We start from the raw sequence: 19,338 nt of genomic DNA, 5'->3' as shown, positions 1-19,338 counted from the left end.
AGTGATTTGTGTTTCCCAAAATTATTTAAGATGTGCCTACTTTTCGTTCTTTCAATCGATAATTAGGTATGCCTTAATTTTATGGGGAAATGGTAGCAAAATTGGGAGTGTCTTGATTTTGCAAAATAAAGCCATTAGAATTCTACGTCAATCAAACTATCTTGAACATTGTCGACCTCTTTTCTAACAATCACAGATATTAACTGTCATAAATTTATATATATACGACCTAGTCCTTTACACTCGACAAAATATAGACAAGTACTCATTAATAGCCAATATACATGATCATGAAATTAGAAATAGTGAACAAATTAATACCCATACTGTAGATTACATAAAACTAGTACAAATTTTTCTGTCATGTGATGAAATTATATAATAAGCTTCCCAGTCAATATTATAAACCACCAACCAATAGTTTCAAAGCTAGATTTTATAATTGGCTTTTAATTAATGCTTTCTACTCTGTAGATGAGCTTCTTAACATAAATTCATACGAAATTATTTTTTAATAAATAAAGTTATATACATTTAGTTACAAATATTACATTCAGAGTGAAGTGTTTTCATTAATTTTAGAGTTTCAAAATGTTTTGTGTTTTTATTCCAATTAAACTTTATTGTTTTCAATTATATGTGTATTTTCAAATGTATGTTTTTTTCCCTCCCTTCTGTATTGTGACGAAGCCTATACTGTATGTTTAATGGCTTAATAAATTAAACTGAATTAATAATAAGCTTAATAATTAATACTAATATATAATAATTATAATATAATAATAAATAATAATAAGAATAGTATAATAATAACTACATTACAAGAGGACCCCTTGTTCGAATTACTGGTAGACTAATTAATGTTTGAAATTGTTCACAGGTTAGATGAGGTAATGGTGGCTAGAAGCGGGTTAGGGACGACCCTTTGCACGTCGGCCATAGTGAGGCCTATTGTGCACCCCGAATTTATCAGATTAATGAGGATGATGTGTACTAGCCCACCGGTCGCATGTGACCCATACCCCGCTCCCCCAATGGTGGCCCCGTACTCCCCCGCCCTAAATTCATAATTCCAAGGTGGCCAAGCAGCACAGGATCCATTCCAACGGCCCTTCCAGGGTGTCGAAGCGCCCTTGAAAGTGCTCTAAAGAAATGAATCCTCGCGAATATATTACGGAAGGCTGGGAACCCAGAAACGGTTTAGGAGAGGACGAAGACATGCGTCTGGTCCTGAATATGTCCATGGAATGTGATGAAGAAGGTCAGTGATATGAAATCTAGATTCTTTTTCTACACGGGAGGAGAAGGGAAGGGAAAATGGACCGTGGCAATGAAAATTCCAAGCCAGCATTTGCCTAAGTAACTGAGGAAACCAAGGAAAAACCACACTCAGGTTGGTCGATCCGGGAATCGAACCGCAGACTTTCCGAATGCGAGTCCCATGCTCGGTAATTGTACACAAGTATGAGAAATAAATGACCCAAAGTTTGATGATGATGATGATGATGATGATGATGATGATGATGATGATGATGATGATGATGATGATGATATCGGTATGAGTGCTCGAGCGTTCCTCTATTGCTGGGTTAATAATTTGAATTCCTTGACTAACGGTAAACGCTTATTCCATGCTCACATTTATCTTATTTTCGTCGCTACTGAAATCCTGATTTCAATAGAATAGTAATCAAAGCAATATGAAAAGATATTTCATTTTATTCTTTTACGCTGGGAATTGCGATGTATTATGAATTGTTCACCAACAAGTTTTGTTTTGTTTTCGTTTTGACCTGGATTTGAAAGGCAATTAAAACATTCTATAAACAACCATGAAGTGGTACAGTGTAATAAAAAGTTGAAACGTGTTCTTTGCACATTTCACAGAATACTAATTGTGAAATATTATTGGGTATTTAAAAGTTGTTACAATATTTCCGCATTGACTGTAGTCAGCAACCACAGTTATGGCCTGACATTGACAAATCGAATTTATTCCAATTTGTTCACATGAATAGCAATAAAATTATGTTCTCGACATTCGTTTATCGACTGCACATAAATACGAATATTCAGCCTGCAATGCCAGCACTAGCTAATGCTGTGCTTCGTTGTCGTAATTCCACATGGCATAGTTTGCAAAATGTACTTTACAGATTTTCAGAAAATTACGATGTGCTTATTTTGCTTGATTCTAGTTCAAATACAATTCTCTTGATTTTCAAAGCTTCTTTCGGTATAATTTCAGTAATGACATGGAAAATTATGAAATTATACCAAAAGTAGCGTTAAAAATCTGGGGAATTAAAGCGATATATATATATGCTGGACCATGCCGAAATGTAGTAATTATACACCTGGTAGCAGCCCTTTAATGGACCTGATTAAAGTACACCTATTCATTAAAGTTCAGGTTTCCACAATCAGAAAGCAATATGAAAGCCCAAGTATCGATTATTCTCGAATATGCAATCGAAATACAACTAGCGAAACGTCACGGAGTCTGGAAATCCAATACTGTCGCAGAAGGTTATGTTCTGTTACTATAATAATTAGCGTTAATTGTAAATAATATTCAAATAAATTCAATTTGTCATCTCGTTTTTCAATGTATAAATCAATTTGCAGGTTATATCAAGATTAATGTTCATTTTACTCTCTAGATTATATATCAAGGTCAATGACATTTGTTCCTCGGAAAAAATCAATACTTTCGCGTCTGCGAACATCTCACAATTTACGAGATTGCACAAGGTCACTTCCGGTCCCAGTCAGATAAGACTAATATGAATACTTATGAATAATTTCAAGTTAGAAATACGGTCGAGCACAAAAAGTCGTATGAAACTTGCCTATAATGGTAATTAAGACGCTCGTATGAAAATTATGAAACTCGCTTGCGCTCGTTTCTTAAACATACTCGCGTCTTGATTACTACCATTATAGGCTCGTTGCAGAATGTACTATTTTAATTTCTCCTGACAAATCTGTTTAAATGCACATAGCGGATTTTGGAATCGCAGCGACAATGTCCCATGTTCCACTCGTAACCCACACAACACATCAGTGTAAAATAATTAGTTAGATATAAGTACAATGAAATGCATTTCATAATTTCTGTACATTGCGCATTTTTAATAAATGTATATAATCATAATGTTACGATCTCTAATTAATGAATTATATAACCCAACTAAGTACATGTAATTCTAATGTGCCTGATTTTAGTGTAGCCTATATACCTGATTATGAAATTAAACTAATTATTGGTATCCATAATGAAAATATCATGTTACGTCATGAATAACTTTTCTCTATAAATGTCTTGCTTATAGCCTAAGGACAGTCCTAATTAAGGAAGCTCGATTCGCAAAGCACTGTTTCCATAACTACGGACTAGCGTTCAAATCCACACAGTTCAGGAGTTGTATTTGTCGTCAACTAAACGGAGGTTCCTCAGGGTTGTACCTCTATTATTCCAACGTCACTCTTCATTTCAACAACAACTATAATAATAATAATAATAATAATAATAATAATAATAATAATAATAATAATAATAATAATAATAATAATATCATTATTATTATTATCATTATTATTATTATCATTATTATTATTATCATTATTATTATTATCATTATTATTATTATCATTATTATTATTATCATTATTATTATTATTATTATTATTACAATAACAATCATCATCATTACAATAACAATTATTATAATTACAATAAGAATCATTATCAACATTATTACAAGAATAATCATTATCTTTACAATAATAATCATCATTATCATTATACTAATCACAATAATCATTAAAATTACAGTAATCATCATCATTACAATAACAATCATCATTACAATAACAATAATCATCATCATTACAATAACCATCATCACAATAACAATCATCATTACAATAACCATCATCATCACAATAACAATCATCATCACAATAACAATCATCATTACAATAACCATCATCATCACAATAACAATCATCATCACAATAACAATCATCATTACAATAACAATCATCATCATCATTACAATAACAATCATCATCATTACAATAACAATCATCATCATTATCATCATTACAATATCAATTATTCCAAACCTTATCTGTTTTTCTGGACTTTCTTAATGGCATATTCTAGAGCAACGTGCATCTCCTTGCTTTAGTCCGAAATGAATTGAAAAAGTGTCAGACAGAATCTCGACTATACGGACTTTGATGTATATTTCACAGAGATACATTTCAATTAATCGAACTTACTTTTTGGAATTTCAAATTCAGTAAGTATACTATACTGTATAGCTGGTACAATAAGGACGAAAAATGCAGTGGAAACAAACGAAATGGACATTTTCAGAAAAATAATGAATTAATATAAAAGAAAATATGAAAAAATAAGGGAACAATTAATGATTCAGGATATTCCCGACTGAATAAAGAGAAGAATATTTGAATTGAACCAATATGTATTTATTTTATTTATTTATTTTATTGCTAGTAAGTTTGAAATGAATACAAGTTAATAAATACAATGAAAAATAAACTAGCCCACTCCTGAATGAGTAAGACTCGTGCTCAGGAGGGGATTCCAATACAGACAAAAATAAAATTAAAATTGAGAGTGAATACAGATTAAATAGTGTTTAATATGTTTAAACCCAAACTATAAATCCAATACAATTTTTTTTATTAATTTGGAGAGGATTCGTGGTTAAAATAATATTGGAATAACATTTGTTTAATAATCTGGGACCTTGACTCATGCTATGATAAAAAGCTGCATTGGTTTTACATTTTGGTTCACACAAACGCAGATAATTCATATTTTTAGTTCTATATTTATGTATGTACCTTTCAAAGTTATTAAAATTTCTATGAAAATATTTTAATGAAATAAAATAATACATTTGTTTAATATTGAAAACTTTGAAATGTTTAAACAACAATTCAGTTGGGTAATCTTTCTGCTTTTCTAAACAAATTTTTAATACTTTTTCTATAGTAAAATTAACGGATTTGGGTTTCTTGTTGCATTTAACATTGTTGTAGGCTACCTATAGCAAGCGATAGTATCATGGAACATGGAGCCCTGGAAGACCTAGAAGAAGATAGAAGAACTCTTCACATCGGGGTAGAACAGGCTCTGAATCAAATAAGAAGAGAAGAAAAAAAGATTCTTCGAGAGTATGAGGATAACATTTATGACAATCTCACATTCGTAGATCAGTGTTTCCACTGGCGTCAGAATTACAGGAATTTTATATAAGGGATTTTCTATTACCTCGTGTGAGAGGAATGTGGAAACAATGGAATATCCACTCGTGTCACCTAGCAACTCGTTATGATTAGGGTTTCCTTTTGATCAAACAGGCACGTGGAATAATAATGCTTTAACAGAGCGGCGTAAAATTGAAAGCCAACAAACACTAGCCTGATACAAAAGCATGTTGTCAAACGTATGCAACTGGGCACGCAGCGGAAATTAGATTTTAATGTATCATGAAGGCCACTGTTAGAGATTTTGAACATCACCTGAGGCATTATGTTTGTCCATTATGAATGCAGTGCTAGTTGGAGGAGCCACATTTCGAAACCTGTTAGGGCTTCAATTAACTGTTTAGAAACACCGTAAGTGAATTCAGACCTAAGCAAGATTAGGTAGAAATCTATTTCTTTCTTTCTTTCTTTCTTTCTTTCTTTCTTTCTTTCTTTCTTTCTTTCTTTCTTTCTTTCTTTCTTTCCTTCTTTCTTATTTATTTCTTTCTTTGTCGGTTTAACAAGTGCTGGTCTCCCTGCTCATGTGTTCAACATGGCACAGGGCCACCGGAGACATCACAGGACCATCACTAAGTTCCTTATTCCAGCTACCTAAAGATTGGAGTTAAAGAAACATTATGTATACAGGGTGATTCACGAGGAAAGGTAAAAAATTTAGGATACGACATCTTAGACCAAATGTTATGTTTTATTTAACGACGCTCGGAACTGCAGAGGTTATATCAGCGTCGCCGGATGTGCCGGAATTTTGTCCCGCAGGAGTTCTTTTACATGCCAGTAAATCTACTGACATGAGCCTGTCGCATTTAAGCACAGTTAAATGCCATCGACCTGGCCCGGGATCGAACCCGCAACCTTGGGCATAGAAGGCCAGCGCTATACCAACTCGCCAACCAGGTCGACCATCTTAGACCATTTTAAGTGAAAAAGTTCATATGAACATAGGTCCGTTTTCGAACGATGGCGGAGCTAGATGCATTTTTTTTGGTAAAACATCTCGCCCTAATGTGAATTAGACGTTACCATATGCTGCTGACGTGAGACAAGGTCACCGATCGCAATGAATGAAGTAACATTGGAATCTGCATTGTGAGCGATGTATATAAGAGAAGAGAAACAAACCCGGGTGGTGGGGCATTACAAATGCCACAACAAATACGCTATCACTTATCGGTTCACAGCAGTTCAGTCAGCTACCTACAGTACAGTAGTTATACAGGTACAGTTATCGGAAGTGTTAAGTTGTGTTTTTCAAGATGCCTTATAAATTTTCGACTACAGAATACACCGATATTGTGTATGTTTATGGTTTGTGCGATGGAAGTTCCTTGCGTGCCGTCGCTGAATATGAACGACACTTTCCGAACAGAAGGGTACCATATCGAAGAGTATTTACTGTCTATAGGGTTGGATGAAAGACTTGGTATAGCAAAGGAAGTTGAAAACGAGAGATGCGCTAATCGACCGTATTTTGTATGCGGCATAAAGAACAGCCACGTGCAACTCTCCCGTGTGATGAACGCGATTCACGCCCGAGCGCAACAGTGCATTGAAGCAGAAGGAGGTACCTTTGAAAATGTGCGAAAACATCGACCCCGACATTTAGAATATTAGATATGTTGCATACGTGAATATAAAGTTTAAACTTGTCCGTTATCTGTCTCTAAATGCGAGTTAGTAAAATGGAATCCCAGAAGTTTTTGTGAAATCAAAGAGCCATGTCTCCGTAACCGTTCGAAAACGGACCTATATTCAAATGAACTTTTTCACTCAGAATGACTTCAGAATTCAGATCTTAAATTTTGTACCTTTTCTCGTTAATCACCCTGTATAGTATGCCGAATACAGGTAATGCAAAAGATAAAGATATAAACAAACAAGTCGTCGCTGCGTGTTTGTGGAGTACAGTCAACTCCCGACATTCTGAAGATATACTAGTAAACACATGCTTTAGCCGTGATGTTCATTTTCGTCGTGATCTTTGCAGTGAATAATAACGTGCATTTGTAAGTCACGGAACTTGAACACATAAGGATGTCACTTCAAATAATTTTATATTGCATGACATTCTTTGAATAGCACATGACGTTATTGGTGCATGATGTAGAACAAGATATTCCTATTTTTCGTGTTTCATTAGGATATTGCACGTCGCTCATCACTGAAAACCGATTAATTTTCTATGTACTTTTCTAGAAATTCCTTCAAATATGCATTAATTAATTTATTAATTGGGATGTTGACATTGAGCATCACGGTAGGCTACATAAATCCAGGCTAAACGTCAAATTAATATGTTCATAATTTTCAGATTTTGATAGTATTGGTTCTTTTGCATTACGTTCAACACACCTTTTGCATCTTTTGATATTGCAGTGCTTTTCAGGGCAATCTTTTTTGTCACATTTACTTTTATTTTATACAGGGACATCATTTTATTTTTACTAACATTTTTAATATTACCCTGGCTATACCTTTGAATTAATGTTTCAGAGCCGAAAACACCGTTTGCTAGCCCCTTCCACGATTGAAGTTCGATAATACTGGCGTAAAATATAAACAAATCACTTTACTAGGTATAGGAGAGAAGAAAAGTAATCATTAGAGCAGTGCAAAGGGAGCAGTTGCTCGACACACCGGCAACAGGGCAAGGGTTATAAATTCACCTTGTGTACCTGCAGAGGTCTGACTCTGCGGTACATAGGATAGCAGCAAGCAGTAGGTACAGCGTAGTAAAGCAACGCCAGTACTGAAGAAACATAAGAACAGTTCGGTTCTAGTGTTACGATGTCTAAGGTGGAGCAAATTCGTTCGGCAAAGTTTAAGAGACTTAATTCCGAATATGGTGATATTTTTGTTAATTGATTCAAGCATAAAACAAATTGGAATACATTGAATCGAATTATGGGTTTATACCTGATTGTATAACAGCTTTAGAAAAGTCTGGTACAAAACTGGTTGATCAGATTTCCCTACTGCGAAATATCTGGAAGAAAGTGACTCAAGTAGACGATAAAATTGGTAAAATAATATCTGCGAAAATAGCAAATAAGTTGAAAAAATGGTGGATATTATAAACTCTGAAAGATTAGTGACAGTATTTCTGGAGATAAGGATTCCTTTGAAGAACTAACAGAAGTTGAAAAAAAAAATGTTTTACAGGATTTTACGTATGCCCCAGTTGTCTCAACAGACGTAGAAAGAAGCTTCTCCACATATAAGGCCATGCTATCAGATAGACGAAAATCGTTTTCTGTTAATAACTTACAAATGTCATTTGTTGTGCATTGTAACAATATTTGGAAGAAATCTGATAACGGATAAAATGTGCATTAATAAATCACACTCATTGTAAAGAAAAGGAAAAACAAAAACTATTTTTCAAGTGCTTTTGCGAATAGAATAACATGAACCCGTTACAAATAAACAGTGATTTTGTTTGCGTTTTGTATGAAATCATACATGTATACAGTATATTATTTGTTTAGGATGAAATGGTTAATTAGTTTTGTAATTTTGAAATCTTACTAAAGTATCTGTTGGAAATTAATTGTAGAAACGTTAGAGAACTGTGTCATTTCTATTGTGTCGTCTGTACGTCAACACATCGTGTACATGACCGTCGCTTGTACACAGGGAACACGCCGAGTAACGTCGGAACCCTTGCTATGATGCCATTCTGTCTGTCATGTGCTCCGTCTGCACCGCTCTAGTAATCATCCATTTATGTAAACTAGGAGATATCGTAATTTTGAATTTGATAATTTTCATTAGGTTTTTCTTTAATCAAAATACAGTACAGTATTAACAATAAGTGTTTTTAATCACCAACTGAGTTATCCATGCGAACGTATTCATTATGTAGTATATATTGTACTGGGTGTTCAGTTCAAAGTGTGTCATGGCTCGCTGTATGCCATCATGTGGCTAGTCGATGAGCCTAGAGAATTCTATCTTCCTACACTTCCGCAGAAGTGTACTACCTATCTGCCAGAGAAGTTGCCTAGCAAGTACGGCGTTCATTCTGAAGAGTACTTACCGATACGTACGGTGACGACGCGGGTAGTCAGGAATGTGAACTGTTTAGAAACATGTACTGACGTGAGTTTTTCTTACTGTGGAGAGTGTTAAGACGATTACTAACTTATTTGTTGACATTAATTTCGACCGTCAACATGGACACGGAGCATTTGATTTGTGTTGTGTTTCCGTATGCAAACGATGATAACAAATACTTGCGTACGACTTGGCCTCGCAAAACACAGTTCGAAAGAGGTTATGGTAGCACACAGACCGTACAGACCGCCATCTGTTGCTAAGACGTTCAAGTTATACTGTACAAGTTCTCAAGTTCAGATTGAATGCCTTGATTAATAGGCAACTTCTCTGACATAAAAGCTGAAACTCGCTTCGAATCGCTGACTCACAACAGTGACGTCATGACATACTTTGAAATGAACACCCAGTACTGTCTACAGGACATTAGCGTACAATTTAGAGAATGAAGTTAAATAGAAAATTAATCATAATATGGATATTTAAACATTTTTGAAAATGGTTGCCGTTCATTTAGATAGAGGCTTCAGTTCTTTTGTGCATATTATCGCACTATAGACTATTGCATCTAATTCCAATTACCAGATTCGTCTTTCGTACTAGTAACTAAAGTACCTTACGTACTGTAAATTCAATCTTCACTTCTGTCGAACCCGCACAGATAACATTACTCAGACATGCTATCTACTGTCCGTCCAAGTGGTTATGTAGCAGGGTCGTAGAAAGGAGGGAAATCACGTGACAGTTAATTACTTTTATTTAAGTTATTTTAAACAATTGCGGGTGAGGGAATTCGGGATGCGAGTAGGCAAACGGACGACAGTACCTGTGCGAAAATATGATTCAATATTGTAAGATCTTTCGTCACTAGAAAACATGAACATATTTCTGGAACGTACTATACTCACTAACTCAATACTGTTTGTGTTCACTACGACCTTAAGGCGACTTTGACTGCATACGCTTGGTTTCGTGAGGAGAATAGTTGGAAGTTCATTAGAGGAGGTGGGAGTGAAGTACATTAAAAAACTCAGGTAAAATAAAAATTGAAGTAAAAATAAAATGATGTCCCTGTATAATTTATATGTAATGTTGTTGAAAATATTAGTTCAACTATGCTCTGCAATATTATAAATGCTTGAGCGTCTTACCTAAGGCATTTTACCTCAATCAGCCACAAAGATGTAGTTATTTAAATAATACGACTAGTAAGAGCATGATCGATAAGACTACTCATTATGACTGCGTCCCGGTTTTGACTTTCTAGAGGAAGAGGGCAGAGAATGGGTAACTATTTTGTATACGAAAGTACCTGTGCTGTGACGTCACATATACTTGGAATCAGGCAACTTCATTCCAGTTTATAGGCAGCTGAAATACGGAGCCTAATCATCACAATACAACAAACACCAAGCCCCCTGGATATAAGAAAAATTTACGTTTCTAAGCAATTAATAGTACATTATGCAACGAGCCTATAATGGTAGTAATTAAGACGCGAGTATTTTTGTTTATGAAACTCGCTTGCGCTCGTTTCATAATTTTCATACGAGCGTCTTAATTACCATTATAGGCAAGTTTCATACGACTTTTTATGCTCGACCATATTTCTAACTTGAAATTAATCATAAGTATTCATGTTATGGTTATCTAAGTGAGGAACTGACCTTCTAAATTGTGAGATGTGCGCAGACGCGAAAGTATTGATTTTTTCCGAGGAACGAATGTCATTGACCTTGATATAATCTAGAAATTAATCTAAATATCAATCTTGATATAGGCCTAACATTGAAATTAAATTAGACATTGAAAAACGAGATGACAAATTGAATTTCTTTGAATATTATTTACAATTAACGCTAATTATTATAGTAACAGAACATAACCTTCTGTGACAGTATTGGATTTCCAGCCTCCGTGACGTTTCGCTAGTTGTCTTTCGATTGCATATCCGAGAATAATCGATATTTGTTCTTTTATAATGCTACAATGGTGATTTCTGATTGGCTGAACAACTGAATTATAATGAATAGGTGTACTTTAATGAGGTGCATTAAAGGGCTGCTACCATGTGTATAATTACTGCATTTCGGCTTGGTCGAGCATAAAATAATTTATTATATTAACCTGTTTTTATTAAATCTATAAAAATGTGTAATTTTGTTATTGTTTTATATTTATCTATCTTGGAGTAGAGTTGCATATCTTTTCTGATATGATTTAGTGTGAAGAATTGATTTTACAAAGATATTCATGGTTTCCAATACAGAAATTTTAAAACAATGTAGGTCTAATTCATTAAACTTTGAGTGTCCGTAAATATGGGACAAGCTCGTTAGGATGTTAATCTTCTAATTCAAATAAATTTCATGTTGGTACATGCTAACCTATAATTACCAATAAGATCCCAAAGCTCATGCTGTTGAGTCAAACAAGCAATCACTTTGCAATTTCCATTCATTTAGTAATTAAGTAGAGTCTAATTAAATGTTTACATGAATTTGTTACCGTGCCAATTACAGATATTAGCTGTCTAATAAGAGCAAACACAACAGTCGCAGTATATGCGAGTCTGGAAGAGACACTACCCAAGAACAAGCTACACAATTCTATATTGGAAACAAATGGCCGATGATTTCATTATTATGAACGAAAAAAATATTTACAATAATTCCAAATTTTCTTACCTGTTTCTTTCATTCGTCTCTCATTTTACTTTTCTTGCACTCGGGAGTTCTTCGGTTCAGATCCCGGATAGGCCAATCTTATTGGGAAGTTTAGTGGAGTCCTACATCATAAAATAAATAGAAATATTTACCGAATTGATTCAAATTCTCCTACAAATTTTTATAAAATATTTCCCAGCACATTAATTTTTTAATGATTTTGAAGACATGTCGATTAATGCCAAAATTCGAATACTGTAACAACTTCGTTAGTCGCAAAGTAATCTTGCATTTGAAGGAAATATATAAGCGATTTTAAAACAACCATATTGCCATACGTCTTTTTTATTTTAATTCCGCTCTTTCTTTGATCTTACAATCATTCATTTGATACATCCGGTAATTATTTACTGTGAATAACGATTGATTTATCGAATACTGTCGGTTTTTTCTTCCTTTTATTAATGTATTTATTAATAATTTCTATTTTTTTATGTACGATCATCTGTATTCAATAATTAAACGATCACATTTACGATTTTATGGTATATAAGTTTAACCCTAAATAATGTCATTAATTTCAGAGAATTATTGTTTGAGATATTTCATAGAAAAGGGATTTATATAATTTTGCTAGTTTTTTTTATTCCTTTTCGAGATTGAAATTATTTTATATGAAACATTTGATGACGTGTTTGACGAAAACCATTGATTTAATTCCTATTATACTCTGTCAATTTACCATAGTAGTGTATTCTGATAAACGTGTATTTCACTTGAAGCAAGTAAAGAAATAGGTTTGGAAGTAAATTTCGAAAATACAAAGTATATTACGGTTATGTCTAGTCATTAGAACATAGTACGAAATGGTAATATTAAATTGGAATGTTATCCTTTAAAAAGGTGGAAAAATTCAGATATCTTGGAGCAACACTAAGAAATGACATTCGGAAGGAAATTAGTCGCAGAATAATTGTGGAAAATGCTGTTATTATTCGGAGAAGAAGCTGTTATCATCCAGTCTCATCTCAAAAACCTAAGAATTACAATTTATAAAACAGTCATATTACCGATTGTTGTTGTGTATATTTATGAAACTTGGACTCTCACTTTGAGGGAGGAACAGAAGTTACGGGTGTTTGAGAATAAGGTGCTTAGGAAAATATTTGGAGTTAAGAGGGATGAAGTTACAGGAGAATGAAGAAAGTTTTTTTTTCATTTCATTTATTATATTTCATAGATCTTACATTAGCAATGAAGCTTTAAAATGTGCAACAAGTCAACATTTTACAAGATTACAATTACAATTTTTACATTTTTTACAATTTTTACAATTTTACAATTTTGGAATTTTATACAATTTTTTACAATATTTTGGTGAGATGTACTGAGACGAGGTGAGGCCCGAGAATTCGCCAAAAGATTACCTGGCATTTGCCTTATGGTTGAGGAGAGCCTTGGAAAAAACCCAACCAGTTACACAACGCAGAACTACACGCATTGTATTTTTCACCCGACATAATTAGGAACATTAAATTCAGATATCTGAGATGGGCATATGTAGCACATATGGGCGAATACAGAAATGCATATAGAGTGTTAGTTGGGAGGCCGGAGGGAAAAAGACCTTTGGGGAAACCGAGACTTAGATGGGAGGATAATATAAAATGATTTGAGGGAGATGGGATATGATGATAGAGGCTGGATTAATCTTACTAAGGATAGGGACCAGTGACGGGATAATGTGAGGGCGGCAATGAACCTCCGGGTTCTCTAAAAGCCATTATTATTAGTGTATTGTGATAAATGATTGAATAAATTTGAGTTTCGTCCTTTAAATGTGAAGGGATTTCATTCGATCTAATGCAACATTGTAAAACTCCTTTACAGAACGTAAAGTTACATTTAAAGGACAAAACTCAAATTCTTTCTATCATTTATTATCATAACATATTGCACTCTTACATTGACAGTGTAGTTTGGCAATTAAATCAAAGGCTTTCGATAAGACGTTAAGAAAGGTTTCATATAAAAGAATGTTATATCGACAATGAAACAAAAACGAGCAAAATTACATTAAACCGACATTAATGACGTTACTTAGAGTTCAGCCTGTAAATTGTTGGGTAACTTCACTGTTCGGTAGAGTTGACGGAGAGTGACTAAAGTTTGTGTGTTTGTTTTGATGTTCCTTGTACAGAGAGCGTCCCCACGTACCAACGAGTTGGTCTGTCAAATAGATGTTCATTTTGCCTTGTGCTACACTGGGAGCAGGTACATTCCGTACGAAGTTAAGTCTTGAGTCAGAGAAGTAGAGATTGCAAATTATTTGTGTTGTTTTTCAGAATTTTGCGAGTTATTCAGTTCGTCCTATAATTCTCTTTGAAACGTGTAAATGACTCAATTCTGTTATGTTAATTAAAACTATAGTGAATTGATCGTCATTTAGTGTATACGTGTGCGTGTTTGGAATGGACATTCCTATCAGAAGGGCGGAGCAGAAGTTGTTGTCTAAATCGAGTAGAAAAATTGGACGCGGAATTTTTGGAGGGGGGATAGACAAAGAAAGTCCTCAGAAATTCGTAGTTGCAATGGATCAATAAGATACTTCTTCTGCTTAAGTATTGGTCACGAATTAAATAAGTGATTGTGTGCGAGATTTTTAATTCTTGAAGATGAAGAATTTCTACATTAAGACTATGAATAATAGCGTAAAATTCGTAGACGGCACGGAAGGAGGAAAGTACACTACAGTGGATACGTGGCAGAATTTATGTTTAAGATGATCTTCAGAGGTCGACTGCACCATTTCTTCTGTGCGTCGTATTTACCAGGTGAGTGATCTTTTTATAAAGTGAAAAACACAGTTTTCCAAATAATAACCATGTAATTTTTATCTGATGTATCAAGCAAAAAATATTCTGTCATTTCCATATACATTGATAAAGTAATATTTTGTAACTTGGAACCATGAACTGCTCGTAGACGGTGTGTGCAGATTCTGAATTAATAATTAAGGAAGGCCACAAGCTCGAGCGGTAGAGATTTTGCCTGTTGAACTGGAGTTAAGTTCGGGCGTGGGTTCGATTCCCGCTTGGGCTGATTACTGGTTAGATTTTTCCGAGGTTTTTCTCAACTATAAGGAGAATGTCAGGTAATCTATGGCGAATCCTGGACGCCATATGGCGAAATACCATCTCGCTATCACGAATTAGATCGGCTCTAAATAATCTAGTAGTTGATACAGCGCTGTTAAATAACAAAGTAAAACAAAGTAGGGAATTCTGGTTGGAATTTTTAATTTAATTGTCTTCTCACATCACCACATGAAATATTACTCACATTCATTTGATGTTTTGTAGATAAACCGTTCGTAACACACCCCGATCTTTGTCGCTAACCACCCTACATAACTTCACAAATTTGTCTTTTACAGTAGCAATATGATCGAGTCCACACCTGTGGAATAACGGTCAGCGCGTCTGGCCTCGAAACCAGGTGGCCTGAGTTCGAATCCCGGTCGGGGCAAGTTACCGGGTTGAGGTTTCTTCCGGGGTTTTCCCTCAATCCAATACGTGCAAATGCTGGGTAACTTTCGGTGCTGGACCCCGGACTCATTTCACCGGCATTATCACCTTCATTTCATTCAGACGCTAAATAACCTAGGTGTTGATACAGCGTCGAAAAATAACCCAATAAAATAAAAATATATTATATGATCGATTCACATATACATTTAACTTGACATGTCAGAAAAGGTACTGACATAATCATAAGCACTGTTAGGAAGTTCGTACCAAAACACTTTCTTCGGATTAAGTGCAGCAGGCATAGGCCTATACAGTGGATCTATTGCAGTTGCTTACTATACTTTGAACATATAAACAACTCACAGTACTGAGGTAGAAGTTGCTCGTGGGGCAGGAGTTTCAACAAGGACTACAGAATAGAATATCAGATTACAGAATATAATTACAACAATAAAATAGAAATAAACTAATACAATTAATACAAAAAGAGGATACAATAATATTAACCAAATTTGAGGACCGAATGAGCAGCGCTCGTGTTCGGTCGCAGTTCAGATATATTATCAATAGAAGAAGAATATAGAAAATAAAATAAAATAAGAACTAAAATAAAGGTAACTTCCTAGAAGACGGGCAAAATCCAACATGGCTGACGAAAACTACCTAAACGTTTTGCCAACTATGAAGTTCAAATGTCACCAAACATTACAAAATCAAAGATGGAAAATTAAACATACATTCATATCTGTAAGGAAGAAAAAGCCTTTCAAAAAATGAAAATATGTTTAATTTTTCATCTTTGATTTTTATGGTGTTTGGTAGCATTTGAACTTCATAGTTGGTAGTACTTTTCTGGCATTTTTCGTCCGCACTTTACCCCCACAAATCACTAAAACACAAAACAAAACAATAAGTTATCACCTAATCAAACAAAATTCAATCCTCATTGACGTCTTCAAAGACAACCACTTCACTTGCATTATGACACAGGTTTCAAGGCAATCTAAACTTAAACCATGCAGCCAACAAAGAACTAAACTACCACTTCGTCGTACAGTCAAGTTCACATAACTAAACCATGTATTTACACAAAATGAAATTCTCTTTGAACTCTTATTACACCTTAACTTGTACGGAGAATTCAATGAACAATTCCTTGGAATCACAGGAACAGTTTTCTCGTCAACAATCGATACCATTTTTATTCACCAGCGAAAGAACTGAACCAAAATCGACATAAAATTTAATACTCTGTTCTATGTTCACACATCTTTCACAAATATCATAAAATTACAAACTTTCAATAGGTTTACCCATCAGACACAATATAACACCACTCACGTCAAACAACCAAGAACAACTTACTGACGTCATTATCCATTCAAAATTAACGAAAATTCTAGAACACATGATGACAACTATAACCAATCAAATCGAAGGAAAATCATAAAATGACAAACTTCCAATAGCTTTAGCCAGCAAAAGGTATAACACCACTCACTTCAAACAACCAAGAACAATTAACAACGTCATTACCCATTCAAAATTAACGAAAATTCTAGAACAAATGACAACTATAACCAATCAAATTGAAACATCATCAATGCGACACCTCGTATAAAAACCTAGAACTAACATATAAAAGTCACTAAAAATCACTAACATTTAACTCTAAAGCAAAAAAGTTGGTAATACTTAGTACATCCAACCAGGTGCCCGTCTTCTATGAAATTACCAAAATAAAAATTACAGCTACAATGAAAATTATATAATGTAATATATTATTTATTAATATAAGAGGAATGTAGAAAATTAAAATAGGAACTAATATTAAATTACAGCTACAATGAAATTATATAATATAATATTAACATAGAGAATAATAATATTGTACGTGAATAAAGTAGGACAATTTATGGAAAATATATATTCCGAAATTATAGAATACAAATATAACATATGCTGACAAATTCATTTAATCAAATTAAAGACATTAACACGTTTCTAATTTTCTTGTTATATTATGTCAGTGGGTTACATATTAATTCTAATATTTTCTTTACTCAAAATGTTAAGAAAGTTTTGAAATGTAAAAAGAAGCATGAAAAGGGACAAAGTGGAAATGACAATTTGTATGTATTCGACTTTTTGTACCGTCGAATGGAGTTGCTGGAAGACATTCAGCAGGATTTTTGTTCTTGCATCCATTAGCAATATCGCCAAAATCTAACGACTTCATGGCTTGGTAGGACTAGGACCGAAAAGGTATATACGGCAACGAACGGTATGTTAATTATGTATAATGCCGTCATCAGTGATGTATGTAGGTAGGAAACTGGGGTAGGAGAAAACGTAATATCCCAGAATTTTACCAAATCCTTTTATTTTCTATTTTTATCTACATACCTTATTTCTCTCTCTCTCTCTCTCTCTCTCTCTCTCTCTCTCAGCTTATTACTATTCCTTCATTCCTTTAATGTTCTTTTTATATTTCCGACATCCATTTCATTTTCTTCTTATATTCATCGATTTCTTCAAAATATTTCAGTTTTTCTCCTTTTCTTTTTGTTCTCCACTTTCTTTATTTCTTCCTTTATTCTTTGTTACATTTCTTCTCATTTTTTTCAATATGCCCTTCCTTCCCTTATTTCTTTCTTTCTTTCTTTCTTTCTTTCTTTCTTTCTTTCTTTCTTTCTTTCTTTCTTTCTTTCTTTCTTTCTTTCTTTCAAAGTTTTCTTTCTCCTTCTTTCCATTTTTGTTCATCATTTTCTTACGGATTTTCCTCTATTTCTTGTAGTTTCTTACAGTTGTTTCTTTGCTGCTGCTCTTTCTGAAATCCTGTACTTTCTTGTTCTGTTCCTCCTTCATTCCTATCCTTCTATTTCCTTCCATATTCCTTATTTCTTATCATTTCTTAGATTTCATCCTTTCTTTCGATCCTTGTCCGTTCTTCCCTCAGTTTATTTATTTATTCTTGTATTTGTTTCTGTAATACATTCTTACCTTCTTTCTTTAGTGATTCAATTATATCTTCTTTCCTTTCATATTTCTTTCATTCTTTTGTCTTTTTGCATATTACATGTTCATCCTTCATTCTTATCCTATTTCCTTGTATATCCCTTATTTCTTATATTTCACCCTTTCTTTCGTTCCTTCTATCCTCAGTTTATTTATTCTTGTATTTGTTTCTGTTATACATTCTTTCTTTCTTTAGTAATTCAATTATATCTTCTTTTCTTTCACATTTCTTTCATTCTTTATTTTTTGCTTATTACATATCACAGAAAGCCTTAAAGTTAGTTTTCTTGAGATGAGTAACAAGTCATAATCATTATATAAAGTCTAAGGTTTAGGTCTTAGGCCTCTCCAACCTATTTCTCACGAACATGCTCTCGACCCTGACATCTTGTTCGACATCATCCCACATCTCTCCTCCGAAGGGAATTGTATTTAATTTGCAGCTTATGTTTAAACGTCAGCTACATGCAGGATAATGGGTTACATCCATCACATAAAGGGGACATTGATTTATGCTTGCACCGATTTTGTGAAGTGGGAGCAGTCGTGTTCTCTTGTTGGGCGGAAATTGGCTTCTGGAATATCAAGCGCGATTTGATCTCTGCAAGATCAGATGGAATTGTATTATTAGTCCGGCTTATATATGTACACTGAAATACCGGTAATCCACTTTGTAAGCAGGGTGTACAAAATGTATACAGACTCTGACGGTAGATTGTATTTGACATTAGATATATAAGAATTTTTATTAAATACGTATG

Source organism: Periplaneta americana, chromosome 1 (assembly GCF_040183065.1).
Source record: "Periplaneta americana isolate PAMFEO1 chromosome 1, P.americana_PAMFEO1_priV1, whole genome shotgun sequence".
NCBI lineage: Eukaryota > Metazoa > Arthropoda > Insecta > Blattodea > Blattidae > Periplaneta > Periplaneta americana.
Note: the sequence above shows the minus strand (reverse complement) of the source record.